The sequence below is a fragment of the Notolabrus celidotus genome, chromosome 22, assembly GCF_009762535.1.
Source record: "Notolabrus celidotus isolate fNotCel1 chromosome 22, fNotCel1.pri, whole genome shotgun sequence".
In the NCBI taxonomy this organism is placed as follows: domain Eukaryota; kingdom Metazoa; phylum Chordata; class Actinopteri; order Labriformes; family Labridae; genus Notolabrus; species Notolabrus celidotus.
In genome coordinates this window covers 13,690,604-13,707,082 of record NC_048293.1, presented here as the reverse complement: position 1 = coordinate 13,707,082, position 16,479 = coordinate 13,690,604, and the positions used below count along the sequence as shown (strand labels likewise).

Below are 16,479 nucleotides of genomic sequence, written 5' to 3'. Positions count from 1 at the left end.
TTGCTATACGGTATTCCCGCCAGACGGTGGTTATAGAGCATCTTAGAGCTGTTTGCTAACCGTGTTAAGTAACAGAAGAAGAATGCTAACGGCAATAAATAGCAACAGAAGAAAACATTGGCGCCAGTCGTGGCGAGTTCCTCCGTTTCTGAATTTCACACCACTACACACATATTTCCAGAGACTGAGCATGGCTGTAAGATGTACACACACACGCCACGCTGCATCACAGAAACACTGACGTAAAGATTGAGACAGACGCCGACAGTGCCCGCTACTAGCAGCACCAGTCCTGCTGCTGGTTAACGAGAATGCCACACAATCATGCCGTTAATGGGACAGGTGTGTGAGTGTGTGTGAGGGAGGGCGGGGGGAGTGGAGGCTGATTATTTGAATAAACGTTGAATAGATGGCAATGATTATTGAATAGTATTTTGGCTTGAAATGCCCATCCCTATACGATAACTGTATCACACTGGTCAAGATGGCGATGTATTGCCCTATCAATGTTTGTTCCTTCACCTTAATTAACACAGTTCCTGTATTTCTAACATGTTGTCATTCCTGAATACAATAGGTCATAATATAAGCCGCTGTATTCTTGTCTTCACCAGTTGCTTCCTTACTCTACCACCAAATTTCACATAATAATCTGAGCTAAATCTTCATCAAACTGCATTCTGAATGATAATTCTACACTAAAGATATACTAAGATGTCTTAAGCGGCTCTACATTCGGTGCTGTCACATCTGCTAATCACTTTAAATGAATCTTGCAGTAAGGGCGGAGAAAGGACCTTTTAAAACTTGGTCTGAATCCAGACCTGACTCCGTGACAAGCAATAATAACACATTCAGCTAATTTCAGCAGACAGATATAGTGGGTCTCCTGGCAGATTTACACATCACACAAGACTGGACTGTTGGCCTTGGCAGAGGTGTGCCTTCCTCTTTCCTTCCTAATTGCCTCTCACTCCATATTGCATCATATTGCATCCTTCAAGTTCCTTTTTTTAAATTGAACTGCAAACTGTGGATGAGATTGTGTTTAAGGGCCTGATTATGCATGGTGGAGTGGGTTAAGGGTGTAAGACAGGGCAAGGTTACAGCAGTTAGCTCCTTGTGTACAATTGTGAGTGAGCAGTAAGGTCAGCTGACAGCCGTCTGACAGATTCTCACAGCGGAGGTGTCGATGTGACAGATGTCTGCAATGTTTGGAAGTCATCCACCGCCCCGGCCCCTCACATCCTCTGCCTGATTACACAGGTAGCAAACAAGCCGAATCACAGAGGACGACAAAGACAGAATCCTGATGAGACCACCCCTACTGCAATAAAAGTAGAGCACATTTTAATTCATGGCAAACATTGAAGTAATCAGGTGTATCCGAAGACAATCAGAGCCTTTATGTGCCCATGAAACAATAACAACAGTATCTGTTGCTAAAACACAGACACAATACTGAGCGCTCAGATCAGATAACAGTCTTTCAGGAAAAAGAAATGGAAACACAGGCCGCCGCAGAGGAATGGAAAGCTCTCAGGGAAGAAAAAAAAACCCCACAAAAAAGAACCTTGCTAAAATAGCATTTCAAGAATGAGGTATTTTAGGAATGACATGCAGGCTTGTTTGTCATTTGTCTGGACATGCTGTGGGGAGGTGATGTTATGGAGGAGCAGCTGTTTGATTAGGCTGTTTGTGAGAGGTTAGGACCCTGCGGAGCAAACGTGAGAAACATGAGCTCCACTGCAGCAGAAGCAGCATTGACCACAGGCTTTTTAAAAGTCCCCTGGAGAATAGCAAAGTGATCTATCATAAGATCCTCTACACATCCTTATGGAGTTCATTTTCATCAGTCAAGTATCAATCGATCAGCCGCTTAGCCCACAAATACACCTCTGCAGCAATCAGGGGGAAGCTAAACCGATCATTTGATTGCTTAGATGAATAGGGGAGGCCATAATGGGATGCATTTCAGCTGTACAAGGATTCCCCACAGACTAATAACAGACAGGAGCACAGTTATGCTGTTCCAAACAATTAAATCCTCAGCTAAGAGAGCAGAAATCGGAGGAAAACACATCGAGTCATCCTGGGAAGCTAAAGTCAAGGTGAAAGCTTGATTAATATCCCCTCACGTACGCCAAAGAGCTGCTGTGCTGCCACCACACATTAATCGTCTTCAGACTGCACAGGACGTTCTGTACAATTTTGCAATTAACCCTTTTTAAGTAAGGAAAAGTCTGACTATGTTCTTGCCAGGTAAGCACTTTAACAAGGTAGCATCATGTGCTGCAGTGTTAGGGACAAGGAGGGAGAGCTTCAGTGTGAGTTGACATATAAGGACCAGTGCAGAGAATAAGGAGGGGCAACAAAGGCAGGGCTTGTTATCCTTGCTGAAAACCTCTGGGGGAGTTCTCTGCCATGTCTCGGGAGAGGCCGGGCTGACTGTGCTGTCCCCACACAGCTTAGAGGGCGGCCTAATTCTAAGTGAGGACTCAGAGGAGAGCTCAGGTGTGCCACAGTGATCGGTGTTATGTGTCAGGAATGCAAAGCAGATTCTAAAATTAAAGATCTGAACCATAGACTGTATAAATAATGGATGTATTCGTGACGTCACCCATCTGTTTCTGAAGCGCTGTTTTGAGGCCAATCGTCCGCGGCAGCCATATTGCTGCTGTCGAGCGATTGTAATGTAAAGAGGCGGGCTTTGAGCATCCTAGCCAACAGCTAATGTTCCCGCAGTCAGCTGTGCCTCTCATTGAAGGAATCATAATCTCAATATCTTTGAAATTGCCGCGTTAGAAAAAAATTCACCCCCCGTACAGTGTGTGCCGATCGACAAATTAGCTATCCAGACTACACCCGTCTTTTGTACCAGGCTGTAAACATGTTAATTTCTGCTGTAAAGATTGGCTTTTTTGAATTGGTGTGTATGTGGTTTCCTGTACTTTCAGAGCCAGCCTCAAGCGGATCCTCAACGAACTGCAGTTATTAGCACTTCCACATTGGACTCATAATTTTAGACCAGAGGTTGCCGCTTAATCTGAATGCAGGGATGTTTAATGGGAGAACACAAAATCCACAACAACAGTGTGGCAAAGTTATACACACAAACCGTTTCTCTGTCATTGATTTTGGCACGTGTCCAATGCACAGCCCAGTGCACTTCCAGTCCAATTATAAACAGTCAGGCCGCAGAGTTAATCAATTCATACAGAGTCATTTGGACTGTGATAAGCCAGCTAGTGTTGCATAACAGGAGTGTCTTGCAAAATCACAGCCTGTGCCAGAAATTCACAGTGCAAACCTGCATGCCGTGCTGCTGCTGCTGCTGCTGCACTGCAATGATTGGGACACTCAGGCCAGCTCTGCATCTGTGGTTTATCATGCTGCAGAGCCCGATGCATTGAAGACACATCTTATATGAAACAGAAGCCCAGGGTGCCGTGCTGTATTCTATGTTTTTTTTATCAAGCATAGCTGATTTTAAAAACACATGACAGCAAAATGAGAGAAAATTAGCATGAGCTTTATTAATCAGACAACATCAGACAGCTATCCTGATGATTTTTTTTTTCTGTTTTCGTCTTGATTCTTAAATACAGAGTGAAGCCGACAGCAATTAACACCCCCAACTCTTCATTAGCTTTGTCCCCCAGGCTGGCAATAATCAGGACGCAGCATCCCCACGAGTCACAGAGGAGGAACACATGCACGTTTCTGGAGCTCTCTGTGAGGCTTTCATTTGCATCTTGTTTGCCTGACGTGTGTCGAGTGTCTCTACACCTGATTCAGGTTTCTAGGGTTTGTTAAAATCAGGCAGGGGGGCTAACACCCAGTGATCTAAGATGTGCACAGGTGCAGGCTTTCTGTTAGCAAACAGCCACACGTGACCTGGCTCTAATCAGCATTCAAGTCAAGTATAAGCACCATGTAAACAGAAGCAGAGCAACACTCCCTCACCGACATAAGCACTGACAGTTATGATAAATGAAGCCATTATAGAGGGGCTAGCTCTATAGAGTGATTTACAGAAACATTTGCAACGTGCACTGTCAGGAGAAGCATTAAGTTTCGTCAAAATATGACGCCTCATATAAATACTATAAAGTAGGATTCCCAAACTATTTAAGTCTGCGCCCCCGAAAACTAACAGTACCACAGACTGGAGACCCCGTTGCTCGAGGTGATTAAATGTTGCTCACAGCTGCATTCAAGAACTAGCAGGTTAATCCAAAAACCTACATATTTCTTTGTCATTTAAAAAAGGCTACAAGCCGCAGCACTTCCTCAGGGGTCATGTGGCATCAAGGTAAAAAAGAAAATTGATGAGTTTTTTTCTTTACGTGGTTTTATCTCAAGTGTAGCTGCACGTTTGTAGATATCTTTACACTACTGGATTAAAAATGCTATTTTAGAGCATTCTATATTTTAGTGGTTATTTTGGAAGGCATCTTGGGACCCTCCGATCTGTGTCTAAAGACCCCCCAAGGGATCCTGACCCCCACTTTGGGAACCACTGCTATGAAGCAACAGCTTCTAACGGTCAAATTCAAACGGATCTGCGTCCGGTCTGTCTCTGACCCGTCATGGCACTGGATCTGATAGGTTTCTATAGTTAATGTGTTAACTTCCACTGGATCCGCTGCGTTGCATTCCGACTGCGTACACAAGACTTCTATTTATGTCAGACGCCGGAGCACAACACATACATTTTAACAGATTTAGATCGAGCGGGACAGGAAGTCAGGCACCAAAACAAAAATATCTGGTTAATTTTCAAGTGTTTGCTGAGTGTTTTTCACTTAACTATGACAAAAAACTGTCGTGATGAGTGGAGCCAGGCCTCCAACAGGTCAGAGGTTTTCAGAGGACCATGAAGATGAAGAGTGGCGTCTGATATTCATTAATGCAGAATTAATACAGCAGGAAAACCTCAGTCACATGACTCCAGCTGTCCAGCGGTCCTGCTTCGTGGTGCGTTCTGAAAACGCAACCGGTGGTTGTTGACTGAGACGGACCAGACATGGATCTGGTGGAAGTCCCAGGTAAGTAAGAACCATAGACTGTAAATAAAAATGGACAGCGTTGCTCCGCCTCTTCTCGTTGTAGAGGACTTAGACACAAAACAGTCAAATAATAACTACATATCACCACAGCATACGGACATGAGAAACATTCGTACGACGTGTATTTATTTTTAAAAGTTTGACTGCTCCCCCATTCAAATGAATGGGGGGGGGGCGGATTTTTTGACCTATACTGCAGCCAGCCACCAGAGGGCAGACACACTGCTGAAAGCCTCACCACCAGGGCCGTGTCCGGCATGCTTGGTAAGAACACATTAACCATAGCCTTGAGACCTGTGGCCGCAAAAAAGTTACTCTGTGGCCACAGGTCTCCAGGCTATGGTTAGCATTTGGGCTTTTAAAATAGTTATTTTATGCAACATCCCCTGAACAGCTGACCACACTGACTGACTGTAGACATTAATCACATGTGCACTCTAATAATTGCTTACATCTCACAAAAGTAAGTTTTAAAAAGAAAACTCAGACCTTGAGTTCTCAGTTGAAAAGGTCTGATTAATAAAGAATATTATAAATGTGTTTCTGTCTTTAATTACACTAAAATGCCTTTTCTATGTTCATAGTTCAGCTTTAGTTTTTGGCCTCTACTTGGGCCACCCAATCCTATGAGCTTGGTGACCACAATATTGCTGCCCATCCCGGTATGTCTACACAAGCTTGTATCCATCGTATCAATCAATCAATCTTTATCTGTATATCGCTAAATCACAACAAACGTTAGCACAAGACGCTTTTACAAACAGAGCAGGTCTAGACCGTACTCTATGTTACATTATTAACAGAGACCCAACAACAAGACAGGGTAAGACGTCTTATCTCATCTTAATCCACAATAAGCATTTAGCTAGTTACAATGACAAGGAAAAACTTCCTTTTAATGGGCAGAAACTTGAGCAGAACCAGAATCATGTTAGACAGCCATCTGTCTCGACCAAGTTGGGGTTGGAAAGACGGATAGAGGAGAAAAAGAGAGAGTGATGATAGTGATGAGACGAGTTGTAATCGTATCTATAACAGCTTTTAGTTTCAAATGTGCGTCTCTTGTATTAGCGCTGTAGACGGAGTATCCAGGAGCACATCAATGAAACATACAGGAAACAGGCAGCAAGAGAGGAAAGGCTGGGAAAGCAGCCATGTTTGTTATTAGTCAGCCCTATCTGCCCCTAGCACCTGGAGCAACATGGGAAAAAGCACTATGGCCTAATTCATCAAAGTACACTTACTGTACAGACGAACTGTTTTCATATATCAATGTGAAGTTATTTCTGAAGCTGAGGCAATATGAAAGAACTTGACGGTCATTCTTCATGAATAGAGAGAGGGGAACACTTCCTACAAAGACTTCAATCTTCTATGTGTTTAAAAAAGTCATCTGAATCTTGCAAAGGAAGCCTTTATTTCACAGTGGACTCTTTCTTCCCCCCTTAGCTTTACCCAGAGCGAAGCAGGAACTGGCAGGATGGAAATGGATTCCCTGGTCCCAAAGCAAAGGATGTGGAATTTAGGAGCAGTGTAAGGAAGGAATTTTTTTGACTTTCAGTACAGGAAACGAAGCGCAACACCGACTACAGCGAGAATGCTTTCAGTATTTTGAAGAATGTGCAGGAGAGAAAACCTTGCACTGTTTTTTGTTTTGCCTGCATTCCAGTTTTACACATCACACGTAAAAAAACAAAACAAAACAGGCCCCTGAAAGTAACAAAAACAGTTGTAAGCACGAGCAGGAATGAGGACTGGCTGAACAGACCTGTCTATGCATCAAGATCTGTTTTGAGCTCAGCCATGACCAAGCCCTCACGCATTCCTGCCTGCTTCTCAGATTTCTGTCCACAGGAGGGACAACAGCAAAAACCTCTATGTGTGTGTTTTTTTTTGTATGTGGAATTATTTTCCACCGCTGCCCACATTAGCTCGGCATGGGGCACGGGGGCCTGCAGCTCCACTTGATGTTTTGATTCTTCCCCAAGCAGAGAGTTCTGTAATCCGCTCCAGGGAGAGTAAGCAGGCCGAACAGAGAGACAGTGTAGCAAGTGGCAGACATGTCGAGACAATACCCAGCACGTCACGAGCGTGTGGCAGCGCAGAGATAGCCTGCAGCAACACATCATCAGCACAATCCCACATTTCATTACGGAAAGTTTTTTTTTTCTGACTGAAGTGGATTGTTTGTCAAAGTGTTTTCATTTGACTTCATCATCCTACAACCTCTGCGCCGTGTCGTACTATTCCAGGGCTTGTATGAGGTTTGATTGGAGCAAGAAGGGGAATTTCACAGTGTCTGATCTCTGCATGACTGTGGGTTTCGGTTAGGAGTTCAAAAGTTGGACGCAGGATAACAGAAACCTGTCGCAGAGATGTTTCTTCAGCTCTTGAGCGTGTGTAACCTCTAAAATTGTCCACCAGGTAAGTCCAGATTCAGGACAAAAGCAGCACTTTGCACCTGTGCCCGTTCGAAACTCCCTCAGTTTTAATAAACCGTAAAGAATCTCTCTCATGGATAATTACAGGGTCATGATTCCAGGGTCAGAATTCCCCAAACTTTGTGGCAGGTGGGGTGAAGAGGAGGGGAATTTTCCTTTGTCTGCAGGCATTTACTTTGTGACAGTGCACTGAAAGGGGATTACATCACCAGCATTATAGCTTCCGAGCCCTCTGCCTTCACCCATTGGATGGTGTACGGCGGCTCGTTCGACCCACACAAAGAAAGAGCATTCCAACAGTTTAGCGAGCAGGAAGCACGGACCCGGTATTCACACTTCATTACAGTCAAACTCATCGACTCTGTCAGTCACCGGCGAAAAAAGACAGTCGCACGGAAGAAAAAACCCCGGCAGGCATATCATCATCAAGTCATTTGACTTGTTACGATAAGCTGACTAATACCGCTCAGACGCATCACTCATTTCAAAACTCATCTTAAAGCTTCCTCTTATTTTATGTGTCAAACCTCATGCACATATGACTCATTTCATGTCTGTAGTAGAAGCATGGAGAACCTGGCCTTGTTGCTGACATTGGTCATGTTTGTGCACCAGATCATCCAGGGACACTATACTGAAGGTTTGTTTAGTTTGTCCTCTAGTCAGTCACAAGGGATACAAAGTTGCGTGTGGAAGAGGCACAGTTTTAAAAGTACAGTGTCAGGAGAAGCTGCATGTTTAAAAACAAATTAGGATGAGGTAGTTTAGGAAATTATTTAACTCTAAAGCTACGAGAGCGCCAAAGAAAAAGAACAGCACTGTGAAAAGTGGAGTGGGAAGTTTGATACGATACAATTTGATATGGTACGATACGTAACAATGCAAAATAAAGGACGTAGTATCCGTGACGTCACTCATCTGTTTCTGAAGCGCTGTTTTGAAGCCAATTGTCGGCAGCAGCCATATTTTAAATGCTGAACTCAATCTAACTGCTGTCGAGCTAGTGTGAGGTAAAGAGGCGGGCTTTGAGCCTCCTAGCCAACAGCTAGTGTTCCCGCCTGTCAGTCACGTCAGTCATATCCTTAAAAGGGCAAAACTTGTAATCTTAATATCTTCTGAACTTCACCCCCCTACAGTGCCGATAGAGAAATTAGCTCTTCAGACCAAACCTGTTTTTGAACCAGGCTGTAAACATGTTTATTAATGCTGCAAAGGTCGTCTTTTTTTAATTGGTGTGTATGTGGTTTTCCAGTGTTTCTGTAGCCAGCCTCAAGCGGACGCCCAATGAACTGCAGTTTATAACACTTCCACATGAGCTTCATATTTTGAGACCGGAGGTTGCTGCTTGGTTACCATCTACACATCTCTGACTATGACTGCAGGAGAAGGGATCAAACCTCCAACCTTGTGACTGAGTGATGACAAACTCTACAACTGAGCCACAGCTGTCCAAGGGAGTGACATCAGAGAGTGAATGGGTGTGAATCAAGCGGCAACCTCTGGTCTCAAACCATGAAGCCCATGCAGAAGTGTTATAAACTGCAATTCATCGAGAATCCGCTTGAGGCTGGCTGCAGAAACAGCGGAAACCACATAGACACCAATTAAAAAAAGACAATATTTGCAGCATTAATAAACATGTTTACAGCCTGGTTCAAAAAACGGCTTGGCTCTACGTAGCTAATCTCGCTATCGGCACACACTGTACGGGGGTGAATTATTTTCTAACACAACGGTTTAGAAGATATTAAGATTATGAGTTTTTCCCAAATAAGGACATGACTGACTTGACTGACAGGAGGGAACACATAGCTGTTGGCTAGGGGGCTCAAACTCCCCCTCTCTACGTCACACTATGCCTGGTTGAGTTCAGTGTTACCAATATGGCTCCCGCCAACGATTGGCTTCAAAACAGCGCTCAGTAACAGATGGGTAACGTCACGGATACTACAGCCATCATTTATACAGTCTATGGTGTGAATGGGGGAATGTGATAAATAGTGTAAAAGCGCTTTGAGTGGTCAGACAGACCATTATATACTATAGTAAATAGCCATAGTAGTATTTTGTCCACACGTCTGTGGTCAAATCCACAGACGCCCCCATATGGTTACCAATGAGTTGTTGTGGAACCCAATGATGCCAGTCGCCATATTGGAAATGCTGACTCAAACTTACTTTAAGCCAATGTAGAAAACAAGCAAAGTGTTGGATCTTGGTTGCTGGCCCCAATGCCCCCATCTGTCAGTCAACATTAGCTGTGCCCCTAATTTACCCTAAATCTTAGCCTAACATAATCAAACTAGAAAAGTTAATCACAAACATTCACCCTGAAAAATAAAGAAATGAGCTATGGAGGCCATCCCATTTTTGTGCCAGGTTGTAAACATGTTTGATTCTGCTGTTAAAATGGGCATCTTTATATAAGACCTCATTTGGACACTTCATTTTTACACACAAGGTTGCCCTTTGGTCATAACTTACTAAAGACACTAAAGCCAGAACGATTCAAAACAAGCCATGCTGTGCTCTGGACGTGTTAACTGTTAATCTGGAAAATTAATGATAGCCACTTAGCATAATTACAGATGACACATTCCAGCGTGGCAAATTATAAAGCAGCACAATGCTCCTCTTGTTGTTGTTGTAGTTGTCTTTTATCTTTGCTCAAACTATTCCCTATGAGCCAACCCACAAGAAACAATAGCAACACAGGCTCAACTTAGCAACAGGAAGCGACCCTGTGTGAGCGTGTAGGCACCTTAAAATGAGTCCACGACAAAGTGACTACAGAAACAATTGTTATTGTCGTGTACGATGATGCAAAGAGGTGGAAATAGAAACACTGTCCTTTGGTAATGAGGCAGGGGGGGGGGGATGTTTGGGATGATGGGAAATGAGAGAAGCAATGTTTGTTTGTTTTTTAAAAAGAAACTAATTTAAGTTGCATGCAATGCAGAATACAAAACACATATTTGGGCTTTATTCTGTCAGCCATATTGGTGTCACTATGGCTTTAAAACAGTCTTCGTTAATGAGACGTCTTGAATCTGAAAGGTGTTTTTCTCAGTGGCACAAAAACACAGACTTCTTGGCTGATTGTGGCAGATTATAACAGAGAATGGATGCCTTCCCCAATTGTTATATAAACCTGCTGCATTTGCATTAGATTAATTCTCTAGAATAAATCCAATCACAGAAAACAAGATGCATTCCAGTTTGAGTAATAGCGTCGATTTAGCGACAAAGCTGAGATTAGACTCACTAGTTTTTTAAAAAAATGGCAGTGCGGCTCTATGATCAGTCATGCCAGGTCAGCTAAGCCTATCAAGAATGCTAAAAATCCTTGAACTCTGCCCAAAGCCAAACTCCAAAGCTTCCTTTTAATTCACCTGACTCCTGCCAGGGCATCCAATAAGCACTGCTACAAGAGCAGGCTGCTGTGATTTAAGGGAGCCCGGGCTTGTTACAGTTGATATCATGCAAATATGCCAGTATAGGACGCAATCCTCCATATTTTTGAACTTTGAACAGGTTGGCATGGTGTCCTGGTTGTTCCTGACTGTCCAAACAAATCCCTGTTTGCATTGTGTCCCTGCTTTGCCAGATTGTATTCCATCATGCTGCCAGGACTGGTGTGATCCAGATGACAAAACTATCTCTAAGAGCCTAATACATGAGCAAATAAAGATCTGATTGGGTGTAAGATGACTGAATACTATTGGCTCATTGACTAGACATATTGTTGGACAGAATACATTTTAAATGGCTTATTGATTAGGATGCACTTTACATTCAACATACAATCTGTACGGTGGCCCTGAAGTGCAAATCACAACGGCAAATAAGAAAACACAACGGCAAATCCCCCGAGGATAACTACTTCTTCGGTTTGCTTAATGCCGTAGTGTTTTCTGATTTGCTGTAGTGTTTTCTGATTTGCTGTAGTGTTTTCTGATTTGCTGTAGTGTTTTCTGATTTGCTGTAGTGTTTTCTGATTTGCTGTAGTGTTTTCTGATTTGCTGTAGTGTTTTCTTGAATTGCCGTAGTGTTTTCTGATTTGCTGTAGTGTTTTCTGATTTGCTGTAGTGTTTTCTGATTTGCTGTAGTGTTTTCTGATTTGCTGTAGTGTTTTCTGATTTGCCGTAGTGTTTTCTGATTTGCTGTAGTGTTTTCTGATTTGCCGTTGTTTCATGGTTTGCTGTAGTGTTTTCTGATTTGCCATTGTTTCATGATTTGCTGTAGTGTTTTCTGATTTGCTGTAGTGTTTCATGATTTGCTGTAGTGTTTTCTGATTTGCTGTAGTGTTTTCTGATTTGCTGTAGTGTTTTCTGATTTGCTGTAGTGTTTTCTTGAATTGCCGTAGTGTTTTTTGATTTGCTGTAGTGTTTTCTGATTTGCTGTAGTGTTTTCTGATTTGCTGTAGTGTTTTCTGATTTGCTGTAGTCTTTTCTTGAATTGCCGTAGTCCTTTCTGATTTGCTGTAGTGTTTTCTGATTTGCTGTAGTGTTTTCTGATTTGCTGTAGTCTTTTCTTGAATTGCCGTAGTCCTTTCTGATTTGCTGTAGTGTTTTCTGATTTGCTGTAGTGTTTTCTTGAATTGCCGTAGTGTTTTCTTCAATTGCCGCAGTGTTTTCTGATTTGCTGTAGTGTTTTCTGATTTGCACTTCAGGGCCACTGTAATCATGCTGCCAGGACTGCTGTGATCCATATGACAAAACTATCTCTAATAGCCTAATACATGAGCAAATAAAGATCTGATTGGGTGTAAGATGACTGAATACTATTGGCTCAATCACTAGACATATTGTTGGATAGAATCCTTTTTAAAAGGCATGTTGATTAGGATGCACTTTACATTCAACATACAATCTGGTTGGTGTTCAAGAAGATGAACAGGCAATGCTGTGGACAAATCAGAGCTCACAGGGCCAGGCAGATGTGGCACGAGGAAATCACCTGTCCTCTTGCTCAAGCTATACCAAAGTCAACTCAAAAATAAACAGATTTTTCGGCGATTACACAAGGTGACATTCACACATATGAAGTTACATGTCCTGATATTGTGGTTATGATACCACCTGTGAGTCGTTTTCCTAAACCAGTGCTGGGAACAATGCCCTTGACATATAGCAACAACGACGCAGCGGTTACATACATTTTGACAGCCCCATTGAATGTCGGGAAAAAGCCTTTTTTCGTTAATCCCATTAAGTAAAAAAAAAAACCAGTGGCATTGATTGCGTAGTGGCTCCACACAGCACCTTCACCCAGCACAATGATAAGCTTTGTCCACAGATATCCGACAGATGTTGTGTGTACACCTTTTACCACGAGCTACACCCCACACACACCGAGCACTACGTTTCCCACTCACCTTTCCGCCTTTCTCCCACAAAGCTTTTAGATGTCACACAACACCAAGCGGGTTTTCCTCCTTTTGTTTCAACTCAGGTCCAGTAGCTAACTCCGACACACAAACTGCGCAGCGCGTTCTCCTTACCTTCCCGGGGAAACGTGTCTGCTGCTCCGGTTCAACCCGAGGGACGCTCCGGTGTCCTCCTCCGAAAGAAAACTTGAAGTTATAGAAAGTTACGTGTTTGCCTGGCTGCGCTATGCAGCTGCTGGAGGGATGAGATCATTCAGGCAGACTCCCCTCTCTCGCTCTGTCCCCCTGTCTCTCTCTCTCTCTCTCTCTCTCTCTCTCTCTCTCTCTCTCTCTCTCCCTCTCTCTCTCTCTCTCCCTCTCTCCCTCTCTCTCTCTCTCTCTCTCTCTCCCTCTCTCTCTCCCTCTCTTTCCCTCTGCCCCTGGAGTCTCGCGAGAGAAGGGAAAACGTGGGGAAAGCAAACGTTACCGTGGCAACAGTGCTCACCTGTAGTGGGTAGACGACAAGGAGCGGAAACGAAGAGGTTTCACTCTCTATTGAAAACATAGTCTGTAAACGATGGATGTAAATATAAGTCTCATAAACCTCTCATTTTACACTTTTTTCTGTGGTTTCTATCACACATGTACGGAAGAGGATTAGGGCCACTGAAAAAAAAAAAAAAAAAAATTAAGGTCAAATTATTATTATTTTTATTTATTATTCTGAAATTAAAGTCAGAATTCTTTTTTTTTTTAAGTTATATTTTTGGCCTTTTTTGCGTTTATTTGATAGGACAGCTGAAGAGAGACAGGAAATATGGGGAGTAGAGAGTGGGGGAAGACATGCAGGAGATGGTCGACCAGCCAGGAATTGAACCGGCAACCCCTGCGACGAGGACTGTAGCCTCTGTATGTGGGGCGCTTAGACCGCTAGGCCACCAGCGCCCCTGAATTCTGATATTAAAGTCAGAATTCTGAGATTAAAGTCTGACTTTAATCTCAGAATTCTGACCTTTTTCTCAGAATAATAATTACAAAAAAAAATTGCCCTTAATTTTTTTTTTTCAGTGGCCCTATTGCCTACCTTTTTAATATTTTTTTTATTTTTTTCTGCACAGATGAAATGTTCAAACCAAGCCAGAAACCTTGGTGTAGACTCAGACCTTAATTTCAAGACAAGACAATTACAAAGTCAGCCTACTATCAACTTAAAAATATATCAAGAATTAAAGGAATTATGTCTCAGCAGGATGCAGAAAAACTGGTCCATGCATTTATCTTTAGCAGACTAGACTACTGTAACGGGGTCTTTACAGGACTCCCTAAAAAGTCCATCAGACGGCTGCTGCTCGAGTCCTAACAAGGACCAAAAAAGTAGACCACATCACTCCAGTTCTTAGATCTCTACACTGGCTTCCTGTCTGTCAGAGAATAGACTTTAAAATCCTGCTGATGGTTTATAAAGCACTGAATGGTTTAGGCCCAAAATACATTGCTGATCTGCTACTACTTTATGAACCACCTCGACCTCTGAGGTAATATATTTCTAATTTTCCTTTTCTTTTCTGTTTTATTATTTTTGTCATTTTAATTGTGTTCTTTTATGCCTGTCTGATTGTTTCCAATGCTTTTAATGTTTTAATGTAAAGCACATTGAGTTGCCCTTGTGTATGAAATGCGCTATACAAATAAACCTGCCTTGCCTTGCCTTGCCTTGCCTTGCCTTGCCTAATTTTTACAATGTTTACATGTGCTCCCAAATTTTCAACTTGGTTTTATTTATTCAGCCTAGTTTTTTAGACAAAAGAAGATATACAATTTTCAATTCAATTCAATTTTCTTTATTGGCATGAACAAAGATATGTTGTTGCCAAAGCACATAAAATTCATACACATAAATTACATATATATTCATTCCATATTATATACATTACATATATATTCATTACATCTTACGTTCATTACATATATATATACTAAAGAAGTACATACATTGATAGAATAATTACAAGACTTAATTGACAAACAGAGACCAACAGCAGAACAGAGCAGGATCGTATTCAGGATCAAGTGGGAAAATGATCTTTTCTGCATAAACAAGGAAGGGGCCCCACACCCCTCTGAATTTACAAGAGGATCCTTTTAATGTATATCGAATTCTTTCAAGTTCTAAGTTATTAAAAATCTCTTTTACCCAGAGGGTGTGGGAAGGGGGTGTTGCTGATTTCCACCTCATTAGAATGAGGCATCAAGCCAATAAAGTAACAAAGGCATTTATATCTGATTGCGGTTTAGGTAAGGGCACCAGAGAGATGCCAAACAAGGCCGTCACAGCATGAGGTTGTAAAAATGTCCCAGTTACCTCAGATAAAGTGTTAAAAATTGAACTCCAATAATAATTATTATTTTTAATAAAAATCAAATTCAAACAAGAGTTCATGAGTTCCATTTTACCACTGATTAGGGGAAACTAGCAAACTTTGACCTACTGTTAAAGATGGAAATATTCAGAGAAAAATCATAGCAATCTAGAATTATGTCTCCAAGTGAACTTACAAAATGTCACAGATAGAGGCATGGCTATATGCTTTTTATACATGCCAACAAATCAAGTCAAATTAATGTTTTGTTAGCTTGTTGAATGTTTTGTTACCTTGTTGAATATCCTTGAGAGATTCTATCCTTAGAATTCAGATTTCAGAAGCCTTTATTTTCATTGTAGTGATACTACCTCTTTTCCTAGTTCCTCTTTTCTGCTGTCCATACTGGAGATGAACCACTGACCCCATTTATTTCCAGCTTTCTCAAAGATTTGATTTCGTTTACATTAAAAAAGTGAAGTCATTTTAATGTTCTCCTATTTTTTTCTCCAACCAGCTGTAAAATTTGTCAGGAAAAAATGGAGCACACAACCAGGCCTGGCATAATAATAATAATAATAATAATAATAATAATAATAATAATAATAATAATAATAATAATAATAATAATAATAATACATTTGATCTATAATGCACTTTACATTCTGAGCAAATCCCAAAGTGCAACAGGACACATCAATTAAAACAGCAAAGGTAAAAAAAAAAAAAAAACAGACTTTAAGAACAAATTTAAGAATACAAATTACAAAGCAGCCCATTTCTTAAAAACAGTGCAGCTAAGTATAATAGATAAAAGTAGCAAGGGAGATCATGTAAAAACTAGGATAATGCCCTACGGAAAAGAAAAGTCTTAAGTCTCTTTTTAAAGCATGGTGAGACCTTCAACAAAGCCACCCCACATTTGCACTACAGTGACTTTCAGGGGAAAACCCAGTTAGAGCAACAACAAAGAAGAGTATTCTTAGTGATGAGGTGAAAAATATCAAGCTTTTCTGTCTCAGTCCGGTTTGACTTTGTTTAAGAGGTTTAAGAGCCTTTCAGTATTATGCCCTGGTATTCCACCACCAATGTTTGCTACTACTAAAAAGAAAACATTACTTACCTGACTGTCAACCACAGTCCAGTAGTCCTCATGGAGATATATATTACCCACACATCCTTATGTGTCATAAAAACACAAACAAACAAATATAATATGCAAAGATGCTGAGTCAGGT

General features: G+C 41.7%; 1 protein-coding gene across 3 annotated transcripts in view; it reads right to left on the bottom strand.

The window, feature by feature from the left end:
• Positions 1-13,354, bottom strand: part of LOC117806180 (signal-induced proliferation-associated 1-like protein 1) — a 48,213-nt gene extending 34,859 nt beyond the window's left edge. The window contains exon 1 of one of the 3 annotated variants that reach the window (XM_034674935.1): positions 13,017-13,354. The gene's annotated coding sequence lies outside the window, so the exon portion shown is untranslated. The remainder of the gene's footprint in view (positions 1-13,016) is intronic. The other 2 variants (XM_034674934.1, XM_034674936.1) reach the window with 2 other exon arrangements.
• Between the last annotated feature and the right edge of the window lie 3,125 nt (positions 13,355-16,479).